The sequence below is a fragment of the Solanum tuberosum genome, unplaced genomic scaffold, assembly GCF_000226075.1.
Source record: "Solanum tuberosum cultivar DM 1-3 516 R44 unplaced genomic scaffold, SolTub_3.0 scf01066, whole genome shotgun sequence".
In the NCBI taxonomy this organism is placed as follows: domain Eukaryota; kingdom Viridiplantae; phylum Streptophyta; class Magnoliopsida; order Solanales; family Solanaceae; genus Solanum; species Solanum tuberosum.
Genome location: NW_006240011.1, coordinates 1 through 9720, shown reverse-complemented (window position 1 = coordinate 9720; position 9720 = coordinate 1). Strand labels below are relative to the sequence as shown.

Genomic DNA, 9720 nt, shown 5'->3' with positions numbered 1-9720 from the left:
CACCCCTCCAACACCCCCACAGGGGCCTGTTGCATTTTATCTTGGATACAAGCTTTATAATTTTCTATTTTAAATAAAAATGCATAACTAATACCTACATAACTAATACCTGCATAACTAATACCTACATAACTAATACCTGCATAACTAATACCTACATAACTAATACCTGCATAACTAATACCTACATAACTAATACCTGCATAACTAATACCTACATAACTAATACCTGCATAACTAATACCTACATAACTAATACCTGCATAACTAATACCTACATAACTAATACCTGCATAACTAATACCTACATAACTAATACCTGCATAACTAATACCTACATAACTAATACCTGCATAACTAATACCTACATAACTAATACCTGCATAACTAATACCTGCATAACTCTAACCAGTAACCAAACGGCTCCTAAATGGACAATCCACTTATTCAATGGATTTATAACACATAAATTGATATTTTTAATAATTAAAGAATATCAATTATAGTGAAAGATGAAAAGTCAAGCAGTTTTATTTGATGATCAGTTTTGGAAATTAATTAATGATATAATTAATTACTTTTTACTGTTACACATTTTGGAGAAGAGACGGAAGAGGATATAAATTAGTATAATTACATAAATCTCATAGTGTAAAATCTAAATTATCTTTTATCCCTATTCTTTTTCTAATTACACAAATCCCATGTTTTTTAGGCATTTCGGATACATAATTAAGGATCCGGATACATTATGTATCAATCTGTTGCACTTAATAAGGGGGGAAAAAAAAACTGAAAATCAAATTAAGATCCCATAAATTGCTCTATTCCATTCCAAATTATTGTCAAGAATTTAATCATATAGTGTAACAAACCAAAAAATTTAAAAACTAAATTTCTTCTTTTTGTTCATCGTTTTCTCTGTTTCATCCATTAGCCGAAAATTTCATACGATACAAATGAATATTTCGATCTTCTTACATTTCTTCTTACTTTCAATCATACAGAGATAAATCCTAACAGAACGAAGAAATTCAAATTTTCAAATTGCTTCAGCCCCCCCTATTCAGCGAAGAAACCTTTTAGATTTGATTCAAAAACTTTTGTCGAAATTTTGGATAAGCGAGGTGAGTTATGAAGGATACAAAAGTGATGGAATTGTTGTTGGACAAACGATTTCTTTTGTGAATCTTCAAGTTCATCGAAAATCCTTTCAATTTTGATTCAAGATTGTCGAAAAATTTGAGATTCAAAATTCTTCTCCCAATTCATTGAAGATCCTTACAGTTTTGATTCAAAATTGTTGAAAATTTTGAATTTCAAAATTATTCTCCTAATTCATTGAAGATCCTTTCAATTTTGATTCAAAATTATCAATTTTTTTGAGAAGATACATCATGAAGATCCTTTAATGTGGTAGAAAAATGAATGAAAATGAATTAGTCAATTGGTAGAAAAGGTACAGAACCTCCTTGGCTATTCACTAAACAAAATTCATGAAAGATACCTGATTGAAGACCTTTTTTGGGGTAGACCCCGAAGTAGGATAAGAAGAGAGAAAGTGGCGAAAAATTGAGTCACTCCGTCGATTCAACACAAGACATGTGTTGCTGCTACAAAACTCAATTGCCATTTTCATTGAAGATCCTTTCAATTTTAATTCAAAATTATCGAAAATTTTGAGAAGATACATTATGAAGGTTCTTTCAATTTAAATTGATAAGTGTTGTACTTCTACTAGATACATTAAATAAGAAAGTGTTGCCCATAAGATTTTAGGTTTGAGATCGATACATTATTGTTTGGTAATTGTTATGTATCAGATACATTTAGTATGATTTCGAATTTACATATCATGCCTAAAAAATTAGTGCATGATACATTATTATTTATGTATCTTATTTTGTTTGAGAAATACTATATTTTTTTTATAAAAAAAATATTATACATGTAATTGTTCTAAATAACATATTTTTTTGGTGTGTGATACATAACACAAAGTTTATGTATCAAGTACATTTATATTGAATATGATAAATACTGATCGAAGATTCAACAACATTAGAGTTATGTATCAATACCTTAAATATGAACATGATACATTGAATAAAACAAACGCTAACGGTGATGTATCAGATCAGTAATAACACTAAAAAAAGACTAATTTAAGAATCAAAATAAGCGAGGTACATTCAAAGTTAGCCCAAAAAATTGAAAGATAGAATCAATGGAATGAAGTGTATCAAGACCGCCATTAGAAATTCTTGGAACCATTCCAAATGCACTCCAAATGAACTTTGTGCTAATGCAAGGTTTTTCCACCTCTCTTCCATAAAGAGACCGGGAGTAAAAGATTCAGTAATTTTTTAAGATGATTTTTTAAAAATAATAATAAAAGAAATCAAAAACTAAAGTGATTGAAAGAAATCTGCCTCTTGAATAACTTGAAATCATTAATTGGAAAGAGAAAAGATTTAAAATTCAAAAATAAATTAATGAAAGTAACTGTGGAGAGATTTGTGGAGTGAAAAAAGAAGGAAAATCATGGGTAGGAGATTCAAATTAATGTATCCGAATAAAGGAATGATGAGAGCAAAAAAAAGAGATTTTTGATATTTTTTTAAATGATAGAGAAAATAAGAAAATATGATAATAAATGATGTATAGTTGGGTAATTTTTCCTATAAATTAATCTTCTCAACTTCTTCTACCTAAACGTCTTCATGCAATTAAGTATTATATTTACTCACATATCAGATTTTTAAAAATGAGTTAAAGTAAAAAAATTTAAGAAATAAACAAAAAAATATAATGCCAAAAAAATGAAAAAAAAATATAATTGAAATTTGAAGGCCATAAAAAAGTGTCACATCACCTCCTCCTCTATGATCCTCATATATATATATATACTAGATTTGTCATGGCCCGTGCTATAGCGTAACAATACAACCTAAGCAATTTAACCATATGGAAATTATGGATAGAACATGACATTTCTATATACATGTACGAAAAAATAAACTCACATATCTTTAAATAATATTGATCATTTTGTTCCAGATAGAATACCTACAATAAATACATAATTGGATAAGTGATAATAAGTACATACGACCACCCCACGGGCCATGCATATAAACATTATAGAGAGAGACCAGTAATACTCATCACCAGGGGCGGATCTACGTTCAACGAAGGGGGTTCGGATGAACCCCCTTCGTCGAAAAATTACACTATATATATAAGATTAAATTTTGAATATATGTGTATATATATACTATTGAACCCCCTGAACATACACCAAAGGCGTAGCTCAGTGGCGTTGGGGGTTCAGGAATTTGCTCTACTGCACGCGAGGTCGCGTGTTCGAATCCGGGCAGAGGCTATTTTGTTTTATCAGCTTATTTCAGGCGTTTTTATTTTTTTTAAAATAAATAATAATGCAATCAGAAAATGATGTTTAGTTCCAAAAATTAAACGCTGATTGGAAATTTAGGATTTATTAGTTTAATCCCTAATTATAAAGTCAAATATTAAAAAATCCGTTTCTTCTTATTCGACCGTTTAATCCGACCTGTTTATATCCGATTCGACCCGTTTATTTGTGGATATTATTTACGTGATTAATTTTTTTTGAACCCCCTTGATGATAATCCTCCCTCCGCCACTGCTCATCACTATCCTTCAACAAAATAGTCAAGTATCCTCAAAATCTGAGGGATGACATGCAAATTTAATACATGTATGAGAGTTAAACACATGGATAACACAAGCATACTTGTTCAGTTTCTCCAACAGCGCTTGAATATCTGCTTTATTCATCAACATCATATTTCTAGGAGTACTTCATAATGGCCTCTTCCTTGGACTTGCTCCATTTTTTGTAGAACCTCTTCAACTCCTCATTGAGATGCTGAGCTCAGTTAGTATTTGAGGCAACACAATCATGAAGTACCATAACATATCCAACAACACCAACTACCACAATTGAGGGGTTCCAATTATAGTGATCGTCTCACATGTTTGTCTCGTGGAGTCATACAATTCAGCAGATAAGATGTGAAGATTAATATTTAACATCATCATGGTAGTTTCTCCCCTTGGGGTGAAAGGGGGTAGGACAACGCTAGCAACCCAAAGTCTAAATAATAAATGTATGACGGAAATGTGATATAAATAAAAAGGGTGATTTTGCTTGATACAGGTTTTTCAACTTCTCTCATAATGTGGGTCATTCTAAACTTCTCTGAAAAATTTGAAAAAGCAAATAAAAATAGATGAAGAATTAGGAAAGATTTAAAATATTTACTAAAAAGTAGTTGAAGTTGTAGAGACGCTAATAGCTTCTGGTAACTCCAAGATCTTGTAACATATTAGAGAACATACATATGTTCAAAGTGATAAATTCAAGAACCGAATCCTACTCTAACTTATTGCCTTCTTTAATATCGTCTAGTAACAGTACAAAGAATTTTATTCTATCAAATAGCGTCTGTTTAGTAGGTTAACCCTCGTTGTAGGTGCTTAATGGCCTTCATTGATCCAGAATTGGAGAAACAAAGAATAATTCACTCATGAATATTCTCTTTATATATCAATTCTCGGCAACAATTGTTTGGCATATGGAGGATGCAAGAAAGCTAACCTTATGATTCATTACTCTCTAATACTATCTCATGGATTAGAATAAATTCATCGTATAATCAAAAGATCAATTCAATTAAAATAATATATAGTTTCAAAATCAATTACAAATACAATGTTCTTCTTAGATAATCAACAAAGACTAAAAATCACTGGAAGCGTCTCTAAGGCCGTAATTAAAAGACGATAGTATTTCGGGAGTCTAATTTGGCAGAATTTACGCTAAAAGATATATTTCATCTCCTCTGTCAAAGTCGAAGCCATAAAACCTTTGTTTTCTTAAAGAAATGGTTTTACTAAGAGCCCTTGAGGAACTTGAATTCTCTCCCTCATAATAGCATTATTCTAGTTATCCTTGTTGCAAGAATGGAAGAAGTAGCAAGACTTTAAACCTTCAATGTGTAACTATCTGAAAACATACTCCCAACATATACTATTTGCGTAAGAGTGCTGTAAGAAAATAAACTTGTGAACCATTGCACTAAGGCATTTCTAGAGAATGACATCTATTAGGCTGGTCCTACTGCTAATTAATTTTTAAAATGCCTTAAAGTAAATGATAAAGCAAAAGTATCAAAACATTAGATTTTACATCAATTAGTTCATGAAAAAAGTGGAAGTAACATCATAATGCTGGTTGTAACAACATGTATGCAGCTGCAGTATCAAATAAGAAGTCCTAAAAGTTCAATTATTTCTTGTTTTTACTCTTCAAAATTAGTTCAAAGTATGTGAAACCTACCAGTAAGATGTGTATCTCGTCCAGTGGACTACATCCCCTTTCCTCTACTTGCCTTGTTATTGGCTCCACTGAAATCACAATGTCTCCCAACATTAACTGTTGAATACGGACCTACTTAGATTCGTTACATGAGGCTTGATATGTGAATAATGAAGTATTTTCTTACAATTGGAAGCTCAAGTTCAGGTATATGTTGAGACATTGAAAGGACATTAGTAGTGTTGTCCTCCTCTCTCCAATCCTTATTTACTTCGCGGATGAACTCATCGTTGCAAAGGAATGCTCATAATTCAATACTTTCAAAGCAATCAATGCCCTTAATTACTTTCTCCCTCATTTGATAGTCTGAATCTTTCAAATTATCAAATGCAAATTTCATAGCAATTGAGGCATTAAGATGACGCATTTTACCAATATCCTGTAGTAACAGAATAGAAAATAGAACCAAATGAATTTACAAATTGCAGTTGCTGCAGAGTAGTGAAAGTTTTATTTGAAAATTTTCAGCTAGCTCAAAGGGATGATTTAGTGTACAGACAATGCATATAACTTCCTGCGTATTTGACTGATATTAGTCAAATCCTACAATCACTATATCTACAAATTCCAATTAACCACGTATGTAATAGAATATGACAAAGTTGTACGCACAAATATACTTTAGTTCCATCTTTGGATGAATATTATGCGATTCTAGAAACTATAACATTCAAGCATACATATACTCCAACACAAATAACGATATTTGGGCATCTCAAGATTGAGAGCTATGACTGTATATCTTCAATTTAAGAAGCATTCAATCTATATATCTAAACTTCAAGTGCTATGAATTGACATGAAAATTGGTAAAGAATAGTACTATACATTGTTTGAAACGAAAAACTACAAATGACTTTTCACTTCAACATTGTTTAGGCAACCTAACTTTATAGCTTCTTTAATCTGTTTTGGTGCAGCTGCTCAAAATCAAAAAGATATTCCAAGACCTCTAAAACTGATCAAGAGACACAATTGAGTTATATTATGAAAATGAATACAACATGATTTGTTCATCTATGCCAAAGATAAATACTAAAGTACTCAAGTACAACACGACATATTATATGCAATATTACAGAAATCACTATCATAACATGGAGAATAATTTTAGTGTATATAGTTCAACTCATTCGATTTAAGAATATAGAAATCACTATCATAACGTGGTAGAATACAGTTCATGAGAAAAACACTGGTGTAATTTGTCCTATCCATACCTGAAGAGAACTGATCGAAAATCATTCTAGAAGTTGCTCAATATTCTCGATAACTAACTAAAGCTCAACAAACTAACATGACCATATGATTGTTTTAACTTTATGAATTCGCAAATCATAATTCTACTTCAAATGCAACTAAAATGTATTTCTCAAAAAGACTTAAATGTACAAGAGACCTACAATTGGTATCAAAAAGGAATTAAAGAACATATAATTTTACTTTTTTCTAAGGTTATATAAAGGATCACAATGGAAGTATTGGTATGCACCAGAAGCTGCATTAATTTTTCATATGTTCCATGTTGAACTGATTTTCCAGATTCTATATGTTATGCACTCAATTCACCACCTCTGTGTAAGGCCAAATATTATTGTTGGACTTCAATCAAAGTTTTTTTAGTGTTATCAGTTGCACTATGTTTATGCAACTTGTGCACCTTAGCAAGACATTTCTGTGAAAAGACACCTCCAAGATGAGTATCCAAACCTTTATTAATCGGTAAGAATTGTCAATTCTCATGTCAATTGATTATATAAGATTGGTTAAATAATTCTCACTATTACCAACTGTACACCAGAAGGACAAAGATAAGATGTATATGATATGTGAAAAAACTCAAAGGTCGAGGAATAGTAAAATAATAGTCAAATATGAAATGATAACATGCCTCAACAGTATAGATCTCACGCTGTCTATAGAATGTAGTTGACTTGCACTATATGTAACCATTCTCCAAATGAGTAGACACTATTACGAATAATAAAGTCCACTTCCTTTAACATTAAAAAATTTCAAGTAGTAATGGTTTTCATATTGACAAAGAGTAGCCAACATAAACTCATTTTTTTTCATAGATAAAAGTAATTCTACATAAGGAAATTAAACACACAATAAGCAAAGAAAGGTAATGTGAAGCAAATCTCATTTTTAATATGAAATATGTGATCAAAGAACAAATAAAACTGTCTATTCTACATGATTTTTTACATGTTAGTTGTTACACATGATCTCTTTTGCAATTGAGATGTGGAAAGCAGAATGTGATAGGGGCATAAAGAAATCAACAAAGACAAAGTGTTAATACCTTCAACTCAAAGATATCAATAAGCGTAAAATGCACATCGATCAGTTGACTTGATGCCTACTGGAAAAACTAATTGGAGATGAAGCATGACATTTAGGAGAAAACATGCTACATTTTTAAACAGCAACGACTGAAATTAATATTGCAGAGCAGAGTTATCTTAAGGTCATTTACGCAGAAATAAATTCTTTGTAGTTTTGTAGCTTAAATACATTATGGATAACAAATAAGAGCATAAAATAATCAGTAAAGACAAAATGTTAATACCTTCAACTCGAAGAAATTGAAAGTGTAAAATGCACAACGATTAGTCGACTTGATGCCTACTGAAAAAAAATTATGAGCGAGTTTTTAGCTTAAAATCTTTCTTCTTCACTAATATTAAATCCATGTGTTTAGAGAATTTTTACTAAGAATTTCAAGGTTTACTTGTTGAAGAGTGTTAATGAGTTCGCATAGTCCCTTTCCTGTGTATCTTTAAAGAAAAGTGAAGCATTTATAATTAACCATGTATGTTATGCTAAGGGAGAGGCACAATGAGAAATTGAAAGAGAACTGATGAAGCATTACATAGACCATACAAGTTGAAAGTGATATCCATCTAAAGTAACATCTTCTTCATACTTCAGGCAAATCGTTGTCCAAGTTTTTCAGGGACATGCCATGTTCCTTTGTCCGACACAACAGCATGGGTCCTTTTTATATTGAACGATACCTTCTTCATTTTCTAGAGGTGTACCTATGTCTTCTCAGTTTGCCACTACCACATATGAAGAAGAACTCAAGTATCACAGTAAAGTTTCAGAATTATTTGGTGCTCGAAAACTAAATATGACGTTTCAACATCATAACTATGTGTAAGAACAATACTTTAAAATAACATAAAAGAACTGAAGAATTATATTACTCTCTATAATAATGAACCAAGAACATTTGTAAATACTTGACAAGCAAAGATACAATCAAAAAGTTGAAGCTATATTAGATTGTCTTAACAAATTGACTAAACAAGGTTTGATGGTTTCTCATAAATGGTATATATTCTCACAATTTTTTCACAAAATGGGAAGTCAAATCCTCACCTCGCAATATGACTCGTCAATAACACCACCAACCAACTTCATTACAGTGGTCACTTTTTTATTCTCACTGAAAGAAGAGGGGAAAAATATGTCAGGAGAAGAAAAATAGAAGCAAGAAACTTATGCTGCTATTCAATTATTTCAGACATTTTATCAAACACCACCTATGCATTAGTGTGGAAATCATGTACAAACATAACATGCATATTAAAATAGTAGTTCAAAATAAATTTCCACGGAAATTTCAGAGAAGCAAAATCTGTCAATGGAGTGTATAAATCTCCATTCCCTCCACATTCTGGTAACATGGATTAGTTTGACTGAAATTGTTGGTAGAGCAAAAGGAGAGTGAATTCATTAGCCTAAAACATAAACAATCAGACAAATGGACAGAAAAATATCATGCATCTACAATTTAAACAATTTTATAAAACATGTTGAATGGAAATTGTAAAAGCTAACCAAAATTTCGAGCCATCCACTGTGGAAATTGGTTAAAGACCTCAGATCAAGAATTTGTGTGGTGATTGTTGGTGACCTTTGGATGCAAGCTTCTTTCATTTTAGTGGTTTAGTGGTGTTTCAGTGGTGTTTTTGGGTGGAGACTGGAGATTACTGCGGTTAAGGTGGAGAAGAAGTGACATAAATGTGTCAGTAACACCTAACAATTGGAACACGTATTAGCTATTGAAGGAGGGCAAAAGCATAAATTTCTCAAAATTACCAACTTGCCCCTATTAGTACAATGTTTTACAGTACAATACATGTAGCTTTTAGTGTTGTGTACTTCGTCCCCTCTCTGTTGGCTTATATATAATAATAATAATAAATATAATATAATATATAATACTAGATATAGGACCCCGTGGCAGCACGGGGCCCAATATATGTTACTGTTTCTGTTTT

General features: G+C 31.3%; 1 long non-coding RNA gene across 5 annotated transcripts; it reads right to left on the bottom strand.

The window, feature by feature from the left end:
• Positions 1 to 3701: 3701 nt before the first annotated feature.
• Positions 3702 to 9587, bottom strand: LOC102582077 (uncharacterized). 5 transcript variants are annotated; one of them, XR_001472573.1, is made up of 5 exons: positions 9278 to 9587; positions 8816 to 8882; positions 7734 to 7790; positions 5553 to 5804; positions 3702 to 5482 (listed from the first exon to the last, which is right to left on the bottom strand). It is a non-coding gene; the product is annotated as an uncharacterized lncRNA (long non-coding RNA). The 5 variants fall into 5 exon arrangements; XR_001472575.1 differs by having other exon boundaries at positions 3702 to 5804; positions 7734 to 7793; XR_001472572.1 differs by having other exon boundaries at positions 3702 to 5804.
• Between the last annotated feature and the right edge of the window lie 133 nt (positions 9588 to 9720).